A 26,320-nucleotide genomic window follows, 5' to 3' on the forward strand; every position below is an offset into this window, starting at 1 on the left:
ACCATCCGGGGTRAGCCTGCAGGCGCCTGGCTCGCCACAAGGAGTCGCTAGAGCGCAATGATCCAAGTAAAGCCCACCCCGCCAAACCCTTCCCTAACCCGGATGACGCTGGGCCAATTGTGAGCCGCCCTATGGGACTCCCGGTCACGGCCGGTAATGACACAGGGATCGAACCCCAGGCTGTAGTGACACCGCAACACTGCAATGTAGTGTCTTAGACTGCTGCGCCACTCTGGAATTACATTTTCTAAATAGGAAATAATGAATGTGCACCTTGTGTGGGTTGGATGATTCTAAGGGGGAGAATGCCTGGCTTCAAAGATTGGAAATCTCCAATATGAACATTTATGGGTTCAGTAAAACAAGGTTTCCATGAAATTGGATTACAGTAACAAGATAAATAAATAATCAAATTGTGCCCTATAATGTATGCTCTTTTTTCCGTAAATGTAAAATTCTATACACAGCGGGCATAACACATTACTACAAAATAGAAGGAAGAAAATCTGTTTTGTTTGTTTGTTGTACACTTTTGACAGAGCACATATTTCAAAAATTCCACTGCTGATTTAGTAATGTTCACATAATGATTGATTTGTTCTCTGCGTTTGAGAGAGGATCAGTCATGATCTACATCCAGGTATTATAGCTACTGCAAAAGCACTATCTTCATCTCCAATGTCAAAGCTGTCTCTGATTTGATTACACGCATGGTGAACAAACTCATCAGTCAAGACGACGTGCCAGAAAATGTCTGGCTTTTAGGACATTTCACATTTAAGCAGCTGTTTAAAATTAGTTCCTCTTGAAGTTGACTTTTTTCAATATGTAATTTGGAGGGGGAGAAGTTTTCTGAGGGCTCATTAAGGTAATTGCTTTATCTCTCTGAGTGGCCTTGAAGGCCTTGCCTGTCCTGGTGTGATATTGGGGAAAATCCCTCAACAGTGGCTCTGTGAGTAACGTCCCAGCAAGGCTGAGTCACCCAGGGGAGAAGCATCCACCTGTCTTCCCACTAACTCTGGGGTTCTTTGTCAATATTCCTTCCTCAATCCCTTCAGTCCTATTTTCCCGTCCTCTCTGACTACACCTTCTCAAAACAGTGAGAAGCGAGGAGACGATTCACGAAGAGAAAACACGACTTGTAAGGTCCTCAAATCCTCTATACGAATCCATGTAAAATGTCCAGAAGGCAAGGGGAGAGAGGACACAAGGATAGGACACAAGGAATCAATGAAGGACTATTGAGGAACACCCAGGGGCTGTGGAGATAGCCATATGTTCCTCACAGTCCCAGCAGCAGCCAGTCATCAGCCAGGCAGTATGCCGGGCCCATCTCCATCTCACACACCTTGTGGCAGACGACACAGGAAACATCCCAGTAACCTCGACTGCCCCCATCACATCCCAACAGGAGCCGTGTGTGTGTGTGTCGCATGTTGTGTGTGTGTGTGTGTGTGTGTGTGTGTGTGTGTGTGTGTGTGTGTGTGTGTGTGTCTCAGAGTTGCAAAACATTCAATAATTTTTATGTGTTGTAGGAATAGCAGTAGCGCGCCCGAGAGATAAAACAAATCTATCAAACAGATCAGTGAAGCGAATCAATCTGGCAGAGCCCTAGAAACAACTCAGAGAGCGTAACACAGCGTCTCTTCGCTTCACTTTTTATGTGTTGAGGCTCAAGGTCCTTGAAGCATAATGTGTCTCTTTATTGGCCATGTCTTATCTGTTCATGTCAAGGCCAAGTCACATATCTACCAGAGAGTTCAGTTGAGAAAAATATTTAGGACGATTTGTGTATCATGTACCATGATACAGTACATTATGCTTACAGTGTGCTCAGGTCTCCCCCTGCCCCCTCAGCCCTGCCCCCTCCTTCTCTCCCTGGAAGAATGATTGTGCTTTCTTAACTTCCAATTTGTTCAACTTAGTGGCAATTTACYTTTAATGCATGCAGAAGCAATTAGAGTGCTGGCAAAGGCTCAATCTTGCAATTTGCTGGTGCAGTCATGATGTAAATAATGTAAATATATTGCCTATGTGGAATTATTCAGCCTCTACATAGCCTATAAATAGTTTATTCCGGATTTGTCTTCAGTTTACTAAAATGTTTGTCTCGAAAATTGTGGGTAGACATTTTTTAAGCACCGACAAATATTGTAGCATATTTTGCAAAGAAGTGTTCTTATGTAAATGTAAGTGTTTCCAGTATCTGCAGTTATGCTAAGTCAGGGTCAAATACTGTAGATGGCTCAGCTTTCAAAAGAGAGTAGATAGGGTTTTATTTCCATATAAAATTGATGTTCATTATTAATCATGACAAACCGCAAGTAGACAAAGACTGTCAAGTACATCCTGGCTCTKTAAAACGCCAACGACATGCTCAACTTTCAGTCTACCCTATACATCAGTCGAAGTACTGGCATAAATTTCCCCTCAAAGCGGTATATAGAATTCAAGTGCCTAAGGTAAATGGATTCATGGTCTACTGGAAGCGACAGACGGCGGTAAATACTGAGACGGAGTGAGTGATGCAGTCATTGGCCTTAGTTGTACTGAGTGAGTCCATATGCGCCTCAAGGCAACGCCTAATGTTGAATTGTGATGTGCCACAGGGCCACAGGCCATGGTCTTAGAAAAACCGTTTCCTGTTCCAATACCTAATAGGTAGCCAATGATCTCGATAATCTGTCCTTGAGACATGGCGCAGACAGAGATTGTGAAATCATTTGACCCCCCAGAGCGGCCATTACCTGAAACTCAGAGGAGGCTGTCTTGTCAGCAGTCTAAGCCTGACCAGACATTCACAAAGTGTGTCAATAAACAGGTACATGTAGATAATGAGGGAACTCCTTTGCTATGACTAATTCAATGTGTGGGTCCAGCCTTGTGAAAATAGCAGATGAGAGATCTGGCACAAACAAATAGCTTTTTCTCTCTTATCAAAGCAAATATGTTAGACATGATAAACCCTTTAAAAGGGGTGATGGAATATCTGAGCATTTCCTTTGTGTATTTTTTTAATTGGATGACGTGCCTCGTAGACTTCAGAACAACAACAAAGTGGCTGTGTCATTGCTCTATTGAGACATGAGAACTCTGGATTACAAATCGAGCACCTAAACATCTAAGTACGTATTCTCATTTCCTTCTTTGATTTGAATGTAATCCAAGAGCAAGCACAGAGAATTTAGTTTGTTCTTAGAGATAATGTATTGCTATATAATTAAACATTCAATATAATACCTCCCCTGATTTAGGAGGGCTAATTATTTATATCACTTTAGCATACACTTTAACACTAGAAGAGCTAAGGCAGTCATTCTGACTGCATATTCATTTCAAATGGAAATATCTCTGCAATTTTTAAAGTCATGCAGCCCTCCGTCCTTGACTTTTTCTAGATAATTATATTTAAACACACATATGTTGTTCGAATTTCTATATCACAAACAGAATTTGTGTCACATGCAGGTAAGACATTTTGAGTTCTGTATAGTATCAGAAATGAAAAAGAAGGCAAGTTGTATTGCTTCTTTAATCAGAACAGTTTTTAACTGTGCTAACATAATTGCAAAAGGGTTTTCTAATGATTAATTAGCCTTTTAAAATTATAAACTTGGATTAGCTAACACAACGTGCCATTGGAACACAGGAGTGATGATTGCTGATAATGGGCCTCTGTACGCCTATGTAGATATTCCATAAAGAAATCTGCCGTTTCCAACTACAATAGTKATTTACTACATTAACAACGTCTATACTGTATTTCTAATCAATTTGATGTTATTTTAAATGGACATAAAATGTACTTTTCTTTCAAAAACAAGGACATTTCTAAGTGACCCCAAACTTTTTAACAGTCATATATATAATTTTTATATTATAATGTTACCCAAGCCCTTCATAAATACAACCAAATTATAATTTTTCAGATAGCATATATTAAATGTATTTATTATTAGATTGTTAGAATGTTGCCATCAAAATGGCTGCTCATTGGCGTAGTAAGGGGGATAGCGAGGCCCGGCAGTTTAAGTCTTAAACACTTCAACATAACTTTGTTTTAACTTCTTTAATTGAGACACATCTAATTTCCCTAACCAGGGTAATATTTTATTACATCAAATGTATTTCACAGATTTTGGACTGACACGGTGAAGTGCGACATAGCTGGAAACATTGATTAAAAAAAACAAGATCTTGTAGAGAGTTACAAGTCAAACTGACAGATGGTATAGACTCACATTGTGGCATTTGGAGTCTCCTCCAAACCTTTTGGCTCAATTCAGGAGAGACYGACCACAATAGAAGTAGCTTACCTGGCCCCGGTGTGCTCTAAAGAAAACCCTGGGCTAATTGTTACCCTATGTAAGATCCTGAGGTCTGTCAAGGTTTAAGAGACCTCTGTTCAGGCTATCGAGTGCTCCACTGGGCTGACGAGCTCCCAGGAGCCAAGTCGACAATGACACCCCGTAACCATAGTAACGGGCAGGAGCGGGACTAGGACTTGCGAGTGCGTAGGACTCTCGATTGCCGCGTTTAATTTGTCATGGAATGAAGATGGTGCCGCCGTGTAAAAACCCATCAAAACCTAACCAAGTGCTCCCCTTTCCCACAGCCACAACCCGTGTCCATGCATAATACCATCAGAGTCCAATACCACAAGCCATGGTTTATGTAACCTATGAAGAAGAAGTTACAAGTAGGCTAAATGTGGTGACTTTGCAAGAAAAAAAATGAAAAAAACTTACTCAACTGTGGTGGCTAGTAAGTTTGTGAAGGCTAGACATTTCTCCTGCGAGCTGCACGACTTAATTAACCCGCTGAAAGACTTGAGAAAAGGAATTCAAAAATATAGCTTCTGTTCTACAACAAAAGAGAGAGAACCACTGCCAAACTATTTTTGAAATTAAATTAAATCAAAGACTGCGGCTATATGCCCTTTATTTGCCAGGGTGATAATAAGGAKCCTACTACTTGATTATCTTCTATTTTCTCATCTTCTCTCCTCTCATCCCTTCAGCTTGCGAGTCAGACCAGAGAAGGAGTTGGTTCTAACCAGACCTGGGTTCAAATAGTTATTAGTTAGTTAAATAATATCTTGAGCATATTGATTGAGCCTGACCTGGAATGACAGATGGGCAGGGTTTACACTTTCGGGACTACTCCATTGGTTCCTTTGCGCCAGACTTGTTATGGTTGCAGGGGGCGTATTGAAAAACTGGAAAATATGTGCAAATTTTCAAACGGCCTCTTAATCAATTTTTGCTCTTACAATATGCATATTATTATTACTATTGGATAGAAAACAGTCTCTAGTTTCTAAAACCGTTTTAATTATTTCTCTAAGTGGAACAGAACAATTTTTACAGACCATTTCCTATCCGGAAGTGAGATTTCCAAAATCGATGTCGCTCTTCAAGCCCTTGTCTATAAAAGGGCATGTCACTTAGGACTGTAGAAACACGTCATACGCCTTCCTCTGGGTGTCATGCGGAAGTGAGAGAAGAAATCACTTGATTATCTCMTCCTGMATTTGAACACAACCTCTTGGAGTGAGTGTTGCGCAGTTTATTTTTCTTTCTGGGCGCGAAGTAGGACCTGGACTCGGCTCCTGGAAAACACTCTGTAAAGGTGAATATGAATTCTGGCTTCGATTTTTATTTTGATACCATGTCACAATATCATCCTAAAGTAGTTATTTCAAATGAGTTTAATTATATTATTGAAATGTATTCTGGACTTTAAGACGTGATGCGACGCAATAATTTTTTTCAAGATGGAGAGGTTAGCGTCGCACTGCCAGTGTGCTTGCTAATTCAAGAGGAAATTGTTCGTTCTGGGATCGAAATAAAAACATTTCTGAACAAAAGGACCCCTTGGAGAACATCTGAGGAAGATCAACAAAGATAGGACCCAATTTGGGATGCTTTTTCATATATCTGTCGAACTGTGGCTATGCTACCGTTTGCCTTGAGTCAATGCTGTTGTGATGTTAGCTATTGTAGTAAGCTAATATGACGATATATTGTGTTTTCCGCTGTAAAACACTTCAAAAATCGGAAATATTGGCTCTATTCACAAGATCTTTCTCTTCATTAGCTATCCACCATATATTTTCTCGAAATGTTTTTATGATGTGTTAATTAGTAGTTGACGTTGGTGTCTGTATTTTTTCTGGCTACTCCCGGTGCGATTTCTGACTGTAGCTATGATGGTAGCAGTAATGTAAAACTGATTTATAGCTAAAAATATGCACATTTTTTGAACAAAACATAGATTTATTGTGTAACATGTTATAGGACTGTCATCTGAGGTAGTTTTTTCTAGTTATTATAGGTTGGTTCTAGGTTACTGTTGGTTGGCTTGTGCATGCTACTTGCATCCTACTTGTGCTGTGAAAAATGTCTGTCCTCCTTTTTTATTTGGTGGTGAGCTAACATAAATATATGTGGTGTTTTCTCTGTAAAACATTTAAAAAATCGGACATGTTGGCTGGATTGACAAGATGTTTATCTTTCAAATGCTGTATTGGACTTGTTAATGTGTGAAAGTTAAATATTTAAAAAAAATAGATTTTGAATTTCGCGCCCTGCACTTGAGCTGGATGTTGTCATAGGTGTACCGGCGTCGGGCTGACGTCGGGCTGCAGCCATAACAGGTTAAATCAGGAGCAGCAGAAGTATTTGAAAGAAAAACACTATTTGGAACCCAGGTCTCGTTCGTCTAACTACTCCAAACACTGATGAAGCCGGCCTGTATCTCARGCCCTTTGTTCCACTTCTTCTATGTTCACTCTCTCCTCTCTTCTTTCTCTCTCATCTCTGTCCTAATGAAACTCATTTCTAGTCTTATACAAGCACCATCCTTCCAAAGGAATTCGATTTCAATCTTGCTGACGCGGTGGTTAGCCAGCCGCCCTCAAGAAATGGCACCACGTACTGACTCCTCATCGTAACAAACTACACCGCATGATGAGGGGAACAGGTTTGCCCACGCCTCTCGGACCCCTTTCTCAAAAGACACAGTGCCCTATACCATGATTCAATATGACTGCTGTGAAGCTGTACACACTAGCGTCATTGCCAAGTCATGGGCTTTYTGAATACCATATCAYTCCATKTTCTARYACACACTGCCATTAAAGTGAGTGAGAAGGCGACAGCCTAATAGATGGCACGTTGATTGTACAGGTTAAGGTCTTTCCCAATAAAGTATCGGCATCTGGCATTCATTCTCGTTAATGAAGATGGTGAAGTCGATATCTGCTGCTGTGCGCAATAGGGATTAGCTTCATGTTAGCATCGGTAGCATTCTTCACTGGGATATTCGTTAATAATGAAAGTCGATGGTTACTTATTCGCTTGTGCTCAAATGGTGTGTCCTCCCTGCAATGTAAGTGATATCTGATGAATTCTCACAGAGAAATAAAAAAAWATCTCTAGGCCTACCACATAATATTGGATTTTATTAATCATACAATTATTTTAAGTGCTCTTTAGTTGTCCCAAAAGGACATTAATAATAATGCCCACAGCTGCTAAACGAGTATGGTTTTATAAGATGACATTTTATGGTAGATCTAATGTGCAATGTTTTTATTTTCTGAACGGACTTTGTTTTAATGCACATTTCCCATGCATTGAWTTCATTGGAATAACCACATTCCCGTATTTCCTTCAGAGGTGGGATCTGTTGTCTGATCTTTCACTTTTTTCTTTCTTTCTTAAGTCCATGGCCGAGGAAACATCTTCATAGACAAATAGCTGTAAACGTCCGCCATGTTTGCATCAAGGCATACCGTGAGCTTTCATAAACATTATGTTGACTTAATGTCTCAATCTGAAAAGGTTCATTTATAGAAAAGCGTGACTATAAAAACATGGAAATCATAACCCAGGGCCTATATTCATAAACACTCTCAGTGTATGTGCTGATCTAGGATCAGTTTTGCCTTTTAGTTCACAATGGAGAAAAAAATACATTGACAAGGGGGGGGGGGGACTGATCCTAGATAAGCAATCCTACTCTGAGACCATTTATGAATACAGGCACAGAAGTCTACACCAAGGATCTATGTTCAACTGCACACAAAGCAACAAGGCTATGAAAAAAATGAAAGCGTTTAAGTAAGTTTGGTTTTGAATGTAACAGTGAGCGTYTCTTTGGTAATCGGATGAGAGAGGATTTTTTTAAAATGGGTGGGGATGGATACTTAAACTTGATACCAAAAAATAAATAAATGTGGATATTAAATAATAAGTGTGAATATCGGTATCAAGGTTTTGTAGGATCCTAGCTAGTTATATTCAGATTTCTTTAAACAGCCACTATTAACCTCCGCCAACTTGAGCCACACCATGCTTAAAATCAATGGAAGTGAACTTCCCCTTTAATATTGCCTATCTGAGAATTTTTTTTATATATATATGTTTGACTTGGCCCAAAAATTCCTGTAAACTACCAGATGGTTTATTTAAACAGGATTTGGAACACGAAMAKGGTAACAAAAAGGGAGTTGGAAAACAAGTTACCCRGACTTTCACTGGCAGCAAGATATGACAGGAGTAAGAGTAATGAACAAAATGTACAAAATGTTTTCTTTTATTATTTGATGCCACCAGTCTGGACATTGTTAAATTGCACTTCTCAGAGTGGGTCAGTTTCTCTTTCCTTCTGCATGTCATACATCGACAGGTCCTCTGCACTGATAGGATAGAGACTGCTGGCACACTGGGGTGAATTTGAAAAGTATTACCTCTATTCCTCGTATTCTCTCTCCTTGCATCCTCACARCCTATTGGAGGTGAAGCTCCCAAGGTCCCTCCCATCTGACCTTCTCCTCCACTGGGTTTTGTGAAGGAGGCAATGAGATACGAGGAATCATGCAAAGACTACTGAGATTCACCCTTCGACTCCCCAGCCTCCCAATTGTTTTCCCTTTAGTTTGGAGGCTAAGACTCCATTCTTAARCTGATGCTCTGAGGTAAAGCCCCAAACTCTGGGGATGTTTATTGTCTTGGATGARACTGTCCGTCCTGGGCCGGAGAGAGGTTGTGCTCCTCTGACATTTCCCGGATTTTCCCACAGCTGAGGGAGGGAGTGTGGTGGGAGGTGAGGGGGGATGTGGGTGTCCCTGACCCTTTTTGGGAGTCTCCTCCTCCTCCCCAGTTAAGATGGTGTCCCAATGCTCCTGTCATGGAAGTTGTCACCTTGTTTTAGGGTTCTGTGTGGGCTTCTGTGTGGGCTTCTGTGTGGGCTTCTGTGTGGGCTGTCCAGAGTTTTTTGTTCAGTGAAGCTGACAGATATTCACAGATTTTCCTTGGTTGTTTCTTGACTGTCCTCCTGCATTATTTGATTATGTGCAATTTTACAACCGAAAGGGACTATTTTGCCAGAAATTCTCTTTAGACTACAGCTGCTAACAAATATATMTTTTATTGCTGACTAGAACAGTTAATATTTTGAAGCTGAATGTTATATTTGGAATTTAGGTGTCACACCAGACCTACTTAGGTCCTAATACAATGCTTTTAGTTTGAATTTTTTAGTTTGAATTAGAACAACAAACAGGTGCTATGCCCTTCTAAAACTGGTTATAACTCAATTTCTGTTTGTGATATTACGATCCTAACACAGACKGTGTGTTATYTAGACTTATTTAGGAAAAGTCGCGAARGGAGGGGGGCATGACTTACAAAATGGCAGAGTGGAAGAAAAAMAAAATAACGAGGAGTCAAAATGACTYCTTCAGCGGTTCTAGTGTTACGTGAAACTACAGATCTAGACACTTTTCGGTTGAGATGACAAAACGCAACAGTTTCTTAGCTCTCTCACAAAAGAAGCAACTGTTCATCAGCAGTGCAGCTTCTCCYAATCGAATCCATAGCCATGTTGCGATCTTTGGGAAGGTTTAAGCCCGGGAAGGCAGGAATACGAGTCTGAGAGTGTTTCTTTAGTGTATGTGAGTGTCTTTATCATTTCCGTCTCTAGTCTASTCTGGACCGCGGGTGGACGAGCCAAGCTCCGACAACTTTATCCAGATGAATGGGCTCTAAATGAGAGCTGCTGAAAGAGCTTTTAAAACTCTTGGCGCCCAATGGTGTGAGAGAGATGTGAGCGACATGTTGATCTCGSAGACTGAAATGTCGAGACTGCACTGTCTGCGCTGGTATCTTTCTGTCTGTCCGAGAGACTGAAAGACAGAGGCAGAGGGACTGAGGGAATGGACATTACAGCGGCAGACCTGGGTTCAACAAGTGTTTGTTTATCMTTCTAATTCTTTRATCCATTTGATTGAGCATGCCCGGAGTACCAGATGAGTGGGTTTTGCACTTACGGGGCCATTCCATTGGATTCATTGCACCAAAGAAACTCAATCAAARGCAGCGGAAGTATTTGAAAGAAAACAAATACTATTTGAAACTAGTTTGCATGGTCTGCATTTGTGTCTGTTTGTCTGAGCGGCAGAGGGAATGGAGAACATTAAAGTACCGTGGCCCTGTAGAGAGGTGAAGACAGACAGACAGACTCAGAACAACGTCCAGACTTTCTGTTACCCCTGTCATAATTCAGTTATGCATATGAAGACAGAAGAAGTGATCCAAATGAAACCAAACTGGGCTTTAACCGAGCGGGCGTATTGTTTTTGATGTATCCAAATGAGGCCCTTAGACAAGGAATGCTCATTTGGAATGTATCGATGAAGTATTGCAAATATATTTGTTGGAATTCTATTGATTGAGGGGTTACATCTATGCCAGAGTTAACTAGGGACATTTRTTGCTCCAGTTATACCAGATATTTAAAGGATCACATAGTTTACTGTGCCTACACAGGGGGAATCTGGGTGATGACCATTGAGAGCATGAAACCCATGATCAGGTCCATTACCTCCAACCAGTCGAAAGAAGTGTCTTGATTGGTTCGGACAGATCCTGAGGTGAGCTGTGGTCCAATGAACCTGCAGCTTGGACGTAACATTGTGCTCCCATAAATCCTTGTATTTACCTGAAGGCTCTGTTTTTGGCAACAGAGCAGTGCACAGGGTAGCGGCCTGTGGCATGACAGAAGMTCCCAGGTTAAAATACCAAAAGGGACACTGACTGTTACCCTATAACACTTTAAACCCAGTGCTTAACCTGCACACTCAATGAGCATTCATCAGTGGAGAAGGGAAACACGTTGAGTGTAAGTTACGCCGGATAAGGACGTCAGCACAGCAAATCAATTATAACAGAACTCAAGTCCAGACTGACCAAGCGTATTCCTTAGAGGAACGGCATTTGAAAAGTCTTGCTGTTCTAATCTACAGATATATTTTTAGATCCGCTGCAGTCTAGACATATTGCCGGTGAAGGATTCTTACCAGAAGCGTTTAGAAAAAGAGTACTATTTTTTWAAATCTTCTTCAGGGCACTTGAGACATTATTATATAAATGCACCGAATAAGTAGGGATATTTGGGTAAGTCTGTCCGTGGGAGGGGAAAGCAATCAGGTGCTAAACCCTGCCTCCCTTTGTGTTTTCCAACATGTTTCTTTGATTTAAGAGGGGAGACAAAGTGAGGAAGCCGATACACTATGGCACCAATAAAACTCACTCTGTCTCTCTCACACAGACTTTCTTTCCCTCTCCATAAACTACAGACACTCACCCTCTCCCTTCTCCAGTCCTCCCTTTGCTCTCTCTGTCTCTGCTCCTTTCTCTCTCGCTCTCTCTCTCCATAAACTACAGACACTCACCCTCTCCCTTCTCCAGTCCTCCCTTTGCTCTCTCTCTCTCTGCTCCTTTCTCTCTCGCTCTCTCTCTCCATAAACTACAGACACTCACTCTCCCCCTCTCGTGTCTTTCCCTCTTTCTCTCTCTCTACCCCCTCCCCTGCCTTTTCCCCCATGAAGTACAGAGGGCAGGGATTAGCAAGCTACTGATGAAAAGAGTGAGATGCATCTTCTCCTGTCGTGACTCATAAATATAAAGATAAAAAGACTACTGCAGATAGGATCTTGATTTGATCACTCTTTTGTTGCGGAGAAATGTTTACTGTGCYGCAGGAAATGCAGATYAGCTTCGTGATTTGCATACATTCACTGAAAACCCTCACTAACAGTTGTATTAACAGTATTCCACTTTTCATGTAGCCTCATTTCGACCAGCTAATCGATTAACCACTGATCAAGCAATGTTATGGACAAATCCTGTTGCTGCAGGATACTTTTTCTGCGACAATACAGGTCAAATTAAGATCCTACATCTGTACACTTCAGGCTGGCAGAAAGGTGGCCCCTCACACCGTGACAAACTCTGTTTTTCTCCATAACAGATCAATGTTTGATGGCTCCACTTGCATCAGGTGAAGAAATGGTCAATGTAACCTCCAAAAAACATGGAACGCAGGTTGAAAGTCACTGGAAAGTCACTGGGTAACTTTTATTGCCAGTAGTGATTGAAGTCTGTTACCAATTCCATATTGCCATAGCTGGGTTGTATTCACAAGGAACCAAACAGAGYCAAGCGGACCAAAATGGGGAGGGACTACCTGAACTTGCCCAATAACAAACGTTTGTTTTTGTTGAAAAACGTTTCGCTACGTTTTGCACCAATGAATAGGACCCCTGTTTGCAATGTTTCGTTCCAGCTGGAATTAACATGTTGAATAGATAGAAATATGATGATAGGATAAACGTGATATACCTCAGTGTCTTATGCTTAATTGGTTGTATACATTGTTTTATTGGACTGTCCAGGTTTATGCTGATTAGATTAGATGAGACTGAAGACCATTTGTAGAGGGGATTTGGTCCAAACGGTTAGCTGTCGGTGTGTTCTTAYATGCCTCACACTTGTGTCTGTGTCAAGGACACGAGGGCTTCTTCATAGTTGAAAATGAGATACCACGGACAAAGTTTTCCAATCTGAATAGTTTCTCCTCTGACTGCTAATTCACATAATAGGGAATAAAACATATTTCCTTTGTGAGAGATTTCAATGGATGCACACACACGCACACTGAATCTCCAATCTCCACTGAGTTGCCTGCGGCTAAAGCTACAGCCAGCAGAAATAACCAAGGATGGACCATGTCCACACAGGACCAAAAACTGTCATGGCAGACCCACTCAGACCTCTCCCCTCACTGCTCAAAAACATGGAGATATAAGCGACCAAACAAAGAACTGTATAGCCACGAAGTACGGGTCTAAAAASGGAAACGCTATTCACTTTCTGATATGTTCCTATCTGCACTGTTGCTCTGCTTTATTATTGAGTAAAAATAGTATAACACATTTAGAACACGTCACCATGTTTTGCAGAAGTCTTCAAAGGTCTTTGGRGCAGGATGAAGAGAGGATAACCCTGCACCCAAGCTCCAGCTCCAAATAACCTGCTTTGAAGTCTCTAACCTAGGTGGCAAAGGGGAAGCAGGTAAAACTGTTCCATTCTGCTAGAACCTCAACTTGGACAGTTGGAATGGGACTTTTTGATGCTAAGAAAAGCTACAAGAAAACACCTAGCTCAAACACTGTGATTGACCTGAGACCTGAGAGAATGACTTCTAAACCTGTTTTTCATACTGGTGGTGCTGCTGGCAAGAGAAAAAGGATATCAAAAGGAACGCTGTGTTCATCAACCCCCTGAAAGTGTTTACGTTTCCATTATACAGCATGAACCCATACATGTATTTTCAACTTGAGATGTAACAGATGTATTCATCCTGTAGAAATATAATTATTGTTCTCATTTCATTTATTTGACATGATGCCCTCTTTTTGTCTTTTGGCGAGGACAAAAGCCTGCACAACCTGGATTGTATTACTCTAATCAATAGAATCAGTTACTCTAATCAAGACCTCAATTCAATTAATCAGGTGTGTTAGCGGTGGGCTGGGAGAAAAGCGTGCACATACTCACAAGCTGTCCAAGACCAGGAGTGAAAAACACTGACCCGAGTTGGACTATGAGAGGAGAGTAAACGAGGTAGTCAGTGCCCATGGCAGAATGGTGCATGGCATATAAACGACTATATACATCATTTATTCACACCTCTCCCAAAGTGTGAATAAACTCACACTTCTCCCAAAGTTTTAACTCTGGTGATGGGTGGCATGTACTGAACAAGACTTTGATATATTACGGTACAGATGGGTATTACTAATATATGAAGCCATAAAACTCCAACAATATTAGTCTAACATTTAGTGATAGAAGTTACGATTGAATGTGAATACGGGTCTACCCCTATTGTTTGGGGTTAAAGGACCATTACACTCCTGAAATCAGTTTGATTAAACTACCTTTGAGGTCAGAATAATTTTGGGACAAAACTTTCATTTTTGGAMTTTAATGACCCTTTAAAATGGATACATTATCTAGCATAACCTCACCCAGTGTGTCTCTACTCGGATTTTATAAAGCACCAGTCACGCAAATAAGAATAAATAATAGAAGTTTGAATTTGCCATGTGAAAATGTAACAACAAATCAACGATGACTTGATTACCCATTTGAATCAGGAATGATTATGTTTGGTTTGGCTAGCAGACACGGTTTTCAAATTCCTCCCATACCGCTTGGCTGCTGCAGCAATTTTAACAGTCCTTTCTATTTGCTCACACAAAGCAATCCCTCCTGAAATCATCCCAGCTAGCACGTAATGTTCTGAGAACCATATGTTTCTTAGAGCTTGGTGAGAGCGTGTTTGTCCTATGTTTTCTTTGCTTACAACCGTACCACAACTTTCTGGGAATGGTGCAGGGTAGTTGCTTGGCTTTGAAACATTCTCAGCACATTAACGGAACCTGACAGAAAAATATAATTTCATTACATTAACAGAATGTTTCCTAAAAGTTCAAACATGGTTACATTTTATTAAAATGTTGGTAATGTTCTAGGAATGTTCTCCAACTGGTTTGACGTTGGGAATATTCTCAAATAGTTCGGAGAACATTAAGAAACAACGTCCTTCTGTTGGAATTGTAATACTTCAGCATACCGTCTTCTCCATGGTTCTACTTAAAAAATGTTATGAGAACATGTTTTAATAAGACTTTTGATAACACTGCTAGCTTAGGTTGTTAACTGTTTGGAACTCCAAGCACAGATAGGACGCATGGAAATTCATTTCCTTTGGCATTAATCATGCAAACGCATACATTTTTTATTGTGGTACGACATCAGTGAGATTTGAAACTGTGATCTTCTGTTTTATATCCATGGAACTAGCTGTGTCACCAGGATGGAGCTAGCATGCCATGTTTTTTAACTCATACAAAGCTGTTCATTTTAGTCAACTCTAACAGACTCCATTTCAAAGGAAAGATCAGGTGTGGCCATTTAGTACTGTAGGCGCGGCTAACACACCTAAACACACTACAAGATAGAGGACAGAGAGAGTTTTCTTGATGATGAGAATGGAATGTATATGTTTTTAAATAACATCCTTACAATGTTCTCTTAGTGTTACTAAAGTAGTTTTTTTCCCCATTTAACGTTTGAAACAATTTGAGAACATGGCTAAATAGAACCATGAGGAAACCTGTAGGAAACCTTGTGCTGAAGTACTGAAATTCTCACAGAAGATCATTGTTTCTTAACGATCTGAGAATTATTTTTGTCATTACTTTAATTACCTTCAAATAACCTATATATATTTTTTTTGTGTGTGTGTGTGTATTTTACCCCCTTTTTCTTCCCCAATTTCGATCTTGTCTCATTGCTGCAACTCCCCAACGGGCTCGGGAGGCGAAGGTCGAGTCATGCGTCCTCCGAAACATGACCCTCCAAACCACGCTTCTTAACACTCGCACACTTAACCCGGAAGCACCAATGTGTCGGAGGAAACACCGTTCATCTGACAACCGCGGTCAGTATGCAGGCGCCCTGCCCGCCGCACGGAGTCATTAGAGTGGGATGAGCCAAGTAAAGCCAAGTAAAGCCCCCCCCAGCCAAACCCTCCCCTAACCCGGACGACGCTGGCCAATTGTGCACCGCTTATGAGACTCCCGATCACGGACGTTTGTGATTCAGCCCAGGATCGAACCCGGGTCTGTAGTGACACCTCCAGCACTGCGATGCATTGCCTTAGACCGCTGCACCACTCGGGAGGCTAACCTATAATTTTGATTCTCAGAACGTTAGTAAAACCTTCCACAAAAACTTTTAGGGTACCATAGTAAAATGTTCTCAGAGCCTGCCTGCAACCTAAAAATGTACATTTAAACAAAGTTTTTCACAATTCCTGACATTTAATCCTAGTAAAAATTCACTGTCTTAGGTCAGTTAGGATCACTACTTTATTTTAAGAATGTGAAATGTCAGAATAATATCAGAGAGAATGATTTATTTCAGCTTTTATTTCTTTCATTACATTCCCAGTGGGTCAGAAGTTTACATACACTCAATTAGTATTTGGTAGCATTGCCTTTAAATTGTTTAACTTAGGTCAAACGTTTCGGGTAACCCTCCACAAGTTTCCCACAATAAGTTGGGTGAATTTTGGCCCATTCCTCCTGACAGAGCTGGTCTAGCCGAGTCAGGTTTGTAGGCCTCCTTGCTCGCACACGTTCATTCTGCCCCTGAACAAGGCAGTTAACCCACTGTTCCTAGGCCGTCATTGAAAATACGAATTTGTTCTTATTAACTGACTTTCCTAGTTAAATAAAGGTAAAATAAATAAAGAATCTTCTAAGGCCATGACATAATTTTCTGGAATTTTCCAAGCTGTTTAAAGGCACAGTCAACTTAGTATATGTAAACTTCTGACCCACTGGAATTTTGATACAGTGAATTTTAAGTGAAATAATGTGTCTGTAAACAATTGTTGGAAAAATGACTTGTATCATGCAGAAAGTAGATGTCCTAACAGACTTTCCAAAACTATAGTTTGTTAACAAGAAATGTGTGGAGTGGTTGAAAAACGAGTTTTAATGATTCCAACCTAAGTGTATGTAAACTTCAACTGATGTTCCCAGAAGAGGCAAAATGTTCACGTCCGTTGTCAGATCGGTTAAAAAAAAAAACGTTTTAGCACGCAGGAAACGTATGACTTTTTCGCAGAACCAATGTGAAACCAAAAACGTACATTCCAACAACTTCCAAGGAACCAAATGTGCTAGCTGGGATGTTATTTGGAATTTCAATAGCACAGTAAAAGGCTTTCTGCTTTTCATGTAAATTATGTATTCAAATTGCATAAGTGGGCCTACAATTTCTGCTCAAATCAAAAGTTTGTGTACTGTGCAATAAAAAGTATGGCCATTGAGTTGAGTTTCTATAACACTGTGCAATACTATTCTGTAAAATATAGTTTTCCGACGTTTCCTATTTCATGGGAAGTATAGCAGCACATTGTCACTTAGTATCCCACAGACTGAATTGTATTTACTCTCCCCAAACCATATACATTTACTAGATCTTTTCCTTTTTGACACAGCCCGAAGCGGATTGGATTAGCAGGATTAGTGGTGGGTGAAGGCACAGAGTGTTCCCTCCCTCTGTAAATACCTAGCTACCAGCATCTCTGGTGTTTCAAATCAAAATCAAATCAAGTTTTTCTGTCATGTACACAGATTAACAGATGATAAAGCAGGTGCAGCGAAATTGTTTCTAGCTCCAGCAGTGCAGTATGTCTAACAGTACAATACTCATACTCAAATCATTTTAAAAAACAGAAGAAAAAACAAGAAATTAAGAAATATCTGAACAAGCAATGTCAGAGTCCAGAATATAAGTATGTGGTGTGTAAAGACAGTATGGGAAGTAGGAAAAAGGTATGTGCAGAAGTAGTTATACGGATGAGTCATGTCGAGAATACAGTGTGTACATACAGTAAAAAGTGAGTACTCAATTAGCTTAATTTCTCAAAGATCAAATCAAATTTCTACTCTGATCAATCTCTTCCAAAGGATGAGCAACGTCTTCCTTCATCACGTCGCTCATCACGTTGAACCCTCTTCTATTGATGTTACCGTGGAACCTTTACTCACGTGTTTAATTAAATTATTGTGATCATACTGTATATAGAGTGTGCGACTCTCTATATATATTTTTACACAAGTTACTATTCCGTTAGTCAGCACCTCTCCAGCATTTTGGGGTGTGCGTTACTCATGCTTTTTACCGTAGAGCCTTTACTGTGCTGGTATTTTCTTCTCACATCATATTTGCCATTGCAGTTATGGTGGAGTCATATCAAGGGCACCACAGTACAGCACATAGCTGAGGGAAGTAGGGGTGCTGAGGGTACCAGTACCAGTCAAAAGTTGACACACTTAGTCATTGCACGTTTTTTWAAACTATTTTCAACATTGTAGAGTAATAGTGAAGACATCAACACTATGAAAAAAAACATACGGAATCATGTAGTAACCAAATAAAGTGTTAAATCAAAACATATTTAACATTTTTGATTCTTCAAAGTAGCCACCCCTGCCTAGATGACAGCTTTGAACACCTTTGGCATTCTCTCAACCAGATTCACCTGGAATGCTTTTCCAACAGTCTTGAAAGAGTTCCCATGCTGAGCACTTGTTGGCTACTTTTCCTTCACTCTGCGGTCTGACTCATCCCAAACATTTCAATTTGCTTGAGGTCGGGGATTTTTGGAGGCCAGGTCATCTGACGCATCACTCTCCTTCTTGGTAAAATAGCCCTTACACAACCTGGAGGTGTGTTGCGTCATTGTCCTGTTGAAAAACAAATCACTAAGCCCAAACCAGATGGGATGTCGTATCGCTGCAGAATGCTGTGGTAGCCATGCTGGTTAAGTGTGCCTTGAATTCTAAATAAATCACAGACAGTGTCACCAGCAAAGCACCCCCACACCATAACACCTCCTCCATGCTTTACGGTGGGAAATACACATTCAGAGATCATCTGTTTATCTACTCCGCGTCTCACAAAGACACGGCGGTTGGAACCAAAAATCTCCAATTTGGACTCCAGACCAAAGGACACATTTTCACCGGTCTAATGTCCATTGCTCGTGTTTCTTGGCTCAAGCAAGTCTCTATTCTTATTGGTGTCCTTTAGTAGTCGTTTCTTTGAAGCAATTCGAACATGAAGGCCTGATTCACACAGTCTCCTCTGAACAGTTGATGTTGAGATGTGTCTGTTACTTGAACTCTGTGTAGCATTTATTTGGGCTGCAATTTCTGAGGCTGGTAACTTATCCTCTCCAGCACAGGTAACACTGGGTCTTCCATTCCTCTGTCGGTCCTCATGAGAGCCAGTTTCATCATACCGCTTGACGGTTTTTGCGACTGCACTTGAAGAAACTTTCAAAATTATTGAAATGTTCCGTATTGACCGACCTTCATGTCTTGAAGTAATGATGGWCTGTCACTTATATTTGGTTATTTGAGCTGTTCTTGCCATAATATGGACTTGGTCTTTTACCAAATAGGACTATCTTCTGTATACCCCCATACCTTGTCCAAACACAACTGATTGGCTCAGGCGCATTAAGAAGGAAATAAATTCCACAAATTAACTTTTAAGAGGGAACACCTGTTAATTGAAATGCATTCCAGGTGACTCGCTCAGGAAGCTGGTTGAGATAATGCCAAGAGTGTGCAAAGCTGTCACAAGGCAAAGGGTGGCTATTTGAAGAATCTCAAATAAAAAAAAATMTTTTTATTTGTTTAACACTTTTTTGGTTACTACATGATTCCATATGTGTTATTTCATAGTTTTGATGTCTTCACTATTTTTCTCCAATGTAGAAAATAGTAAAAATAAAGAAAACCCCTTGAATGAGTAGGTGTTCTAAAACGTTTGACTGGTAGTGTATTTCAATGCAACGTATATTAGCTAATGTCATTACACGAACTGAACACTGCAGCARGACCTCGTGTGCTTTCTTGTCAACTCTTGATTGCGTGACAAGACACCACAAACGGATCTGGGACAAGGCAGATTTTTTTTTAATGATTTAAATAGCAAATTAACATGTTCTCTTTTGTAACTCTCAGATATGTAGAGCGATTGCTTGGCACAGTCAAGCAAAGTATAGCCAAGATTTCCTTCTCAAAAGTGCTTGAAGTGCTGTGTTTGAAATGCTATTTGAGTCTAAAACAAACTATAAAGTTGTATTTTCCATGCTCTTTTAAGCACGGACGAACGTAATGAATGGCTTGTCAGACTTGTCCATGCCGTCCTGTTGTTATGAGCGATTTCTCATAACATATATTTTGGTCTTTCATATGACATTTCAATGGAGTCATTAATCAATTGCTTGCTTTCAGTTCCAAAGCCCCCTTCTAAGTTTTACAAATCAAATGAGAAATATACCAAACTTTGCTAACAAATATTAAACATCACACAATTCAAAATAAAATGTATTTTCCTTCATTTGGTTGAGGCCTAAACCTTTCTCTCTCTGGATGTCTTAAGTTACCACTTCATGTTTGTTGTATTAATAATAGTCATACCATCCAATTGCATTGATTAGAATCAATAACTGCGTTCCGTAAATTAATTTTGAAACAATGTGACTTGATTGCGATAACTACCTAGTGCCTACTCCCCTCGCCGTGTCCTTGACTGCATCCCAAAAAAAGGGATTAGGGTGCCATTTGGGATCATACCCCTGTATTGCTCTGATTCAGTCATTACTGCTCATTGTAACACAGAGGTTGTCAGCTGGTGGCTGGTGGCTGGTGTCGTCTAGTTAGCCCCATGCTGAGAGAAGATGGGAAAGCTTGTATCTGTTGTATCTTATTTCCAGACAGAGGACAGAGTTGGCTGAACACTTACTGACAGATTGAGTGTCAGAGTTGTTGATCAGATTCAACATGTATTTTACTGTCTCTCTCCATCTCTGAACCTGACTTGATTGCGATAACTACCTAGTGCCTACTCCCCTCGCCGTGTCCTTGACTGCATCCCAAAAAAAAGGGATTAGGGTGCCATTTGGGATCATACCCCTGTATTGCTCTGATTCAGTCATTACTGCTCATTGTAACACAGAGGTTGTCAGCTGGTGGCTGGTGGCTGGTGTCGTCTAGTTAGCCCCATGCTGAGAGAAGATGGGAAAGCTTGTATCTGTTGTATCTTATTTCCAGACAGAGGACAGAGTTGGCTGAACACTTACTGACAGATTGAGTGTCAGAGTTGTTGATCAGATTCAACATGTATTTTACTGTCTCTCTCCATCTCTGAACCTGTTCTGTTTTGTTCTCTCTCTCATTGTCTGTCCTTCTGTCGCTCCCTTCTGTCTCTGTCCTTGTCTGCCTTCTGTTTCTGTCTCTCTTTCTTTCTCCTTCTGTCTAATTTACTGTTCTTCTGTTTCTTTCTCCTTCTCCGTTCTTCTCATTCTGTCTCCCCTTCCCAATCCTTCTCTGCCTTTCTGTTTCTTCTCCTTCTCTCCCTTTCCATTTCTCTTCAGTAAATGTGGTTCAGTCAAATCAGTAGTGGCATTTTTTTCTCTGCATGATGTGTTAGATATTATCTGCATGGTGGGGATAACTGAAACCAGACCACCCAGTGTCAAAACATCACTGCCGCCAATATTTCAGGCCAAGGCACCAGAATACCCTATAAAGGAGTCAGTGTCACGCGGAGCGGAACAGGTGAACACAAGAGCAGACACAGACGAGGAGACTGGGATGAGGTAACCAAGGTATTTATTGAAACACGGGGGGAAGATTGAGTGCAGGCCAGGGGAAGCTTGGGCGGGTTGCTGGAAACCAGGTGCAGAGGCTGAGGCTGGAGCGAGAGGTGTGGGGACAGGGTAGGCAGTGTGCAGTGTGGAAGTGGCAGGATTGAGTATTTGTAGAGGTCTTGATTATGGAACAAGTTGCAACTGGTGGGGATCTGCTCTGACTGCAGCACACCTGTCTCCGCCCACACAATCACTCACAGAGAGATGGTGAGGGAGAGAGCACTGGGGGAGTGGCGGCAGGTCAAGGAGACACCGGATGAGCACTAGAGGGCGTGGCAGCAGCAGCACCCCCTACGGGTACAGGGCTCCTCAGGCCCGTATCCCTCCCAGTCCACCAGGTACTGCTGGCAACCCCGATGGCGCACATCCAAAAGCCGCCGGATGGTATATTCAGGATGGTCATCGATGAGCCGAGGGGGTGGAGGAGCTGCTGCAGGAGGAGACAGGGAACTGAAGCAGACAGGTTTAGTCAGGGACACATAGAAGGTTGGATGGATTCTCAGAGAGTCTTGGAGATTCAGGTGCACAGCAGAGGGGTTAATGACACGATCAATCTCAAAGGGACCAATGAATCGGGGGGCAAGTTTCCTGGAAGCCACTTTCTCTCATCGGAGGGCAAGTCCATCGGATTAGAGTGTAGACTGGAGCTGAGGCACGGCGATGGTTAGCTTGGGATTGGGCCTGGCGGAGGCCCGGGGAAGGGCAGCCCGGGCCCTCCTCCAGGTGCGATGACAACGGCGCATGTGGTCTTGGACTGAGGGCACTGCTACCTCAACCTCATGGGCAGGGTTGATAGCCCAGAGCACACTCAACGGGTGGCATACCTGACGAGGCGTTGATGAGGGTGTTGTGGGTATATTCCACCCAGGGTAGCTGAGCACTCCAGGAGGAAGGATTAGACGAAGTCACACAGCGTAGGGCAGTTTCCAGCTCCTGGTTGGCCCGTTTGGTCTGGCCGTTGGTCTGGGAGTGATATCCAGATGAAAGACTAGCATTAATACCAAGTCCTGAATAGAAGGATCTCCAAACCTGGGATGTAAACTTGGGTCCCCTGTCGGAAACCATGTCAGTGGGAATGCCATGCAGCCAAAACACATGGGATACCAGCAGATCCATAGTCTCCCTGGAGGATGGAAGCTTGGGAAAGGGGAATGAAGTGAACCGCTTTGGAAAATCTGTCGATAATGGTGAGGATGACTGAGTCACCGTTAGACGGGGGACGGCCAGTGACGAAGTTCAGATCTATGTGTGACCAGGGACCACAGGTTATGGGAAGAGGGTGAAGCAGACCGGAAGTGGGTTTGGTGGAGGTTTTGTTCCGGGCAGGAGGCTGAGATGAACAGGTGGAACAGGTTGCAGCTGGTGGGGATCTGCTCTGACTCCAGCACACCTGTCTCCGCCCACACAATCACACACACACACACGGAAGCAGGCGGAGGCAGCGAGAGAGGAACGGCGACGAAACCAGGAATCAAGGAAACGACGGAAGCCCGAGAGGCAGCATCCAAAACAATCTGGGGGGGGAACACGGGGTGGCGAGCGGAGCGAAGGTGGGAACGAGAACCAACTCCCTGTAATTACGATGAGGAGTTGGTCACGGTTCAGATACCATGTTTCCGGTTCTGCGCACCATGCCTCCAGTGCGCACCCTTAGCCCGGTGCGTTCTGTGCCTGCTTTCCGCACGTGTCGGGCTAAAGTGAGCATCCAGCCAGGACGGGTTGTGCCGGCTCAGCACTCCTGGTCTCCAGTGCGCTTCCACGGCCCAGTATATCCTGCGCCAGCTCTACGCAGGGTATCTCCTGTGCGCCTGCACAGCCAAGTGCACCCGGACCCTCCCCTATAGAGTCAGGTTTTGCGGCCGGAGTCCGCACCTTTGGGGTGGGGGMYGGGTACTGTCACGCCCTGACCTTAGAGAGCCTTTTTATTTCTCTATTTTGTTAGGTCGGGGTGTGATTTGGGTGGGCATTCTATTTTGTCTATTTCTTTGTTGGCCGGGTATGGTTCCCAATCAGAGGCAGCTGTCTATAGTTGTCTCTGATTGGGGATCATACTTAGGCAGCCCTTTTTCCCACCTTCAGTTGTGGGATCTTGTTTGTGTGTAGTTGCTTTCGGCACTGCATATAGCTTTACGTTTGTTTTTGTATTTTGTTGTTTTTCGGTGTCATTTTGAATAAAGAAAAATGTACGCCTACAACGCTCCAATTTGTAAGTCGCTCTGGATAAGAGCGTCTGCTAAATGACTTAAATGTAAATGTAAATGTAATGTAAATGCTGCACCGTGGTCTCATTCTAACGACGGACGTAACAGAGGGAGAGAGCACTGGGGGAGTGGCGGCAGGTCAAGGAGACACAGGATGAGCACTAGAGGGCGTGGCAGGAGCAGATGTGACAGTCAGGATCAAAACCTATACATCCTAATTCAATGTCTAATTGTCTGTCTGTGACATCTATGCTTTTTTAAGGCAAAATTATGCTTAAAGGCTGTGAAGTGCAATGATGCGCAAATAGTTTAAATATTTGAATATAGAKATTTTTGGAGGGGGATTTGATTATTATGCTTCTTCGAAAGTTCCCAACACAAGGAGGCAATTAAAAGAAGCCAAAATGGAAATCCTTCTCTTGTGGCAAAGTTAATAGAAAATGAACAATCTAACGTTTAATGATTATGAAAATGTATCTTGCGAGTGTGTTTCTTTTAAATTAAGTTTATATAAGTTTTTAAATTATGTTCCTATATTGAAAGGAACAAAGTAACCAGAGATAAGATCCSTTAATATAATAGATGGCAAATTACTCAGACGGAATCAGATGCTGCCATGGTAACAGGGCAAAGTAACCCTCGAGGCCTTTATCTCCGGGACAAAAAAATGCTTGCTTCACTTAATTTTACTTTTCCCTAAACATTTGTAACTTTCTAAAGTTTAACTGAGTGTGTCTGAACGTCAGGAATGATTGTGCTGAAAGTGAGACCGAACATTTAATCATGGTCAGCACCACAGTGAAATATCAACATCAATTTTATTTTCCCTACTTTCTCTTTGGCTGGGGTTTTAAGACGGCTGCTGTGTCGCTCACTCCGATTTAGCTGTTCTCAGCTCGACAACATTTGCCACGTTTGTCGGTTTCACTCCTACTCCCCCACTTTACCCTGACTCTTCTCATCTCTCAAATGTAGACAAAAGCTATACAGCAACAAAAAAAAGAAATTGTTCTGTATAGAACTTCTTCCTTTTAAGGAGAGGGGAAGTCTCATTCCTTTAGCAGTGGGTCCGATCAGAACCCATCCTTGCAGCAATACACAGTACGTGTGATCCAGAGGCAGCGCCTTGGATTGCTGGACCACCCCAGGCCACTGTACAGAACTTATTTAACGAGACGAGCCATTGAACATTTTTTGATTCTCTGTAGCAGCTGTCCTCTAGTGCACAGTGGACACGCCATAGAGATACAATGTATGTCGCATTTAATTATGACTGCGTTATGTTGGGTTGGTACCACAAGAGGTTGGTGGCACCTTAATTGAGTAGAACGGGCTTGTGGTAATGGCTGGAGTGGTATTAGTGGAATGGTATCAAATACATCAAACACATGGTTTCCATGTGTTTGATGCCATTCCATTGACTACGTTCCAGACATTATTATGTGCCGTACTCCCCTCAGCAGCCTCCACTGGTTGGTATAGAACATTATTGTGTCTAGCAATTCTGTTCACCTTTTGGACGTGCACGTTCCTCTCCAGACGCTTACTAATGGCTCCTATTAATTTTCTCTTCCTAGTGAAGCATTTGTAAGTCGTTGCATGATCCATCTAAGCCTTCGACACGGGCACACACACACACACGGTTGCACACACAAAGGCATACGCACAGACACACACACAAACGGATACACACACAGAGTTCGGGAGTAACTGATTATACGTAATCTGATGACAAGTAAACAAACGGTAATCAGTTACGTTACCAGCTAAAATATTGTAATCGGATACTTATGAAAAATGAGATGATTACATTTGGATTGTTTTTCAAATTCAGAAAAGACGTTTGTGAGAAAAAAAAATGCATTGCGACACCTTTCTGTTTTCTCAATGACATTCAATTCCGCATTGAAAAAACCTGAGTGAGTCTGACCACAAGTCAGAGACCACGATGATGACACACCAAATGTGTTTGATGGCTCCTTGTTGTCTTCTTCTAACGCATTTGAAGGGTGAAGTAATCCAATTACCTTACTGAGTTTGGGTAATCCAAAAGTTATGTTACTGACTATAATTTTGGACAGGTAACTATAACTGTAGCTGATTACATTTAGAAAGTAACCTACCGAAACCCTGCACACACACACACACACACACACACACACACACACACACACACACACACACACACACACACACACACACACAGTACATGTGAGGATGAAACTAGTGTCCTCTATGCCAAACTTGCGCTCTCCACTCCCCAGATTGTTTTAATTAGAACTTTATTACCCCTTCTATTGGTTTGCTTCCTGACAGCTCTGTGTTTCACGAGTCTATATATAATAACGGCTGAATCAAGATTTACTCTCTGCCGCACATCGAGGTTCTGATGAATGGGAGGCACATTTGTAACAGTGTCTGCAGTTCCTGAAGGCAGGGAAACAGTGTTTGTGTTTATGTGT

This window comes from Salvelinus sp. IW2-2015, linkage group LG34, assembly GCF_002910315.2.
Source record: "Salvelinus sp. IW2-2015 linkage group LG34, ASM291031v2, whole genome shotgun sequence".
Lineage (NCBI taxonomy): Eukaryota > Metazoa > Chordata > Actinopteri > Salmoniformes > Salmonidae > Salvelinus > Salvelinus sp. IW2-2015.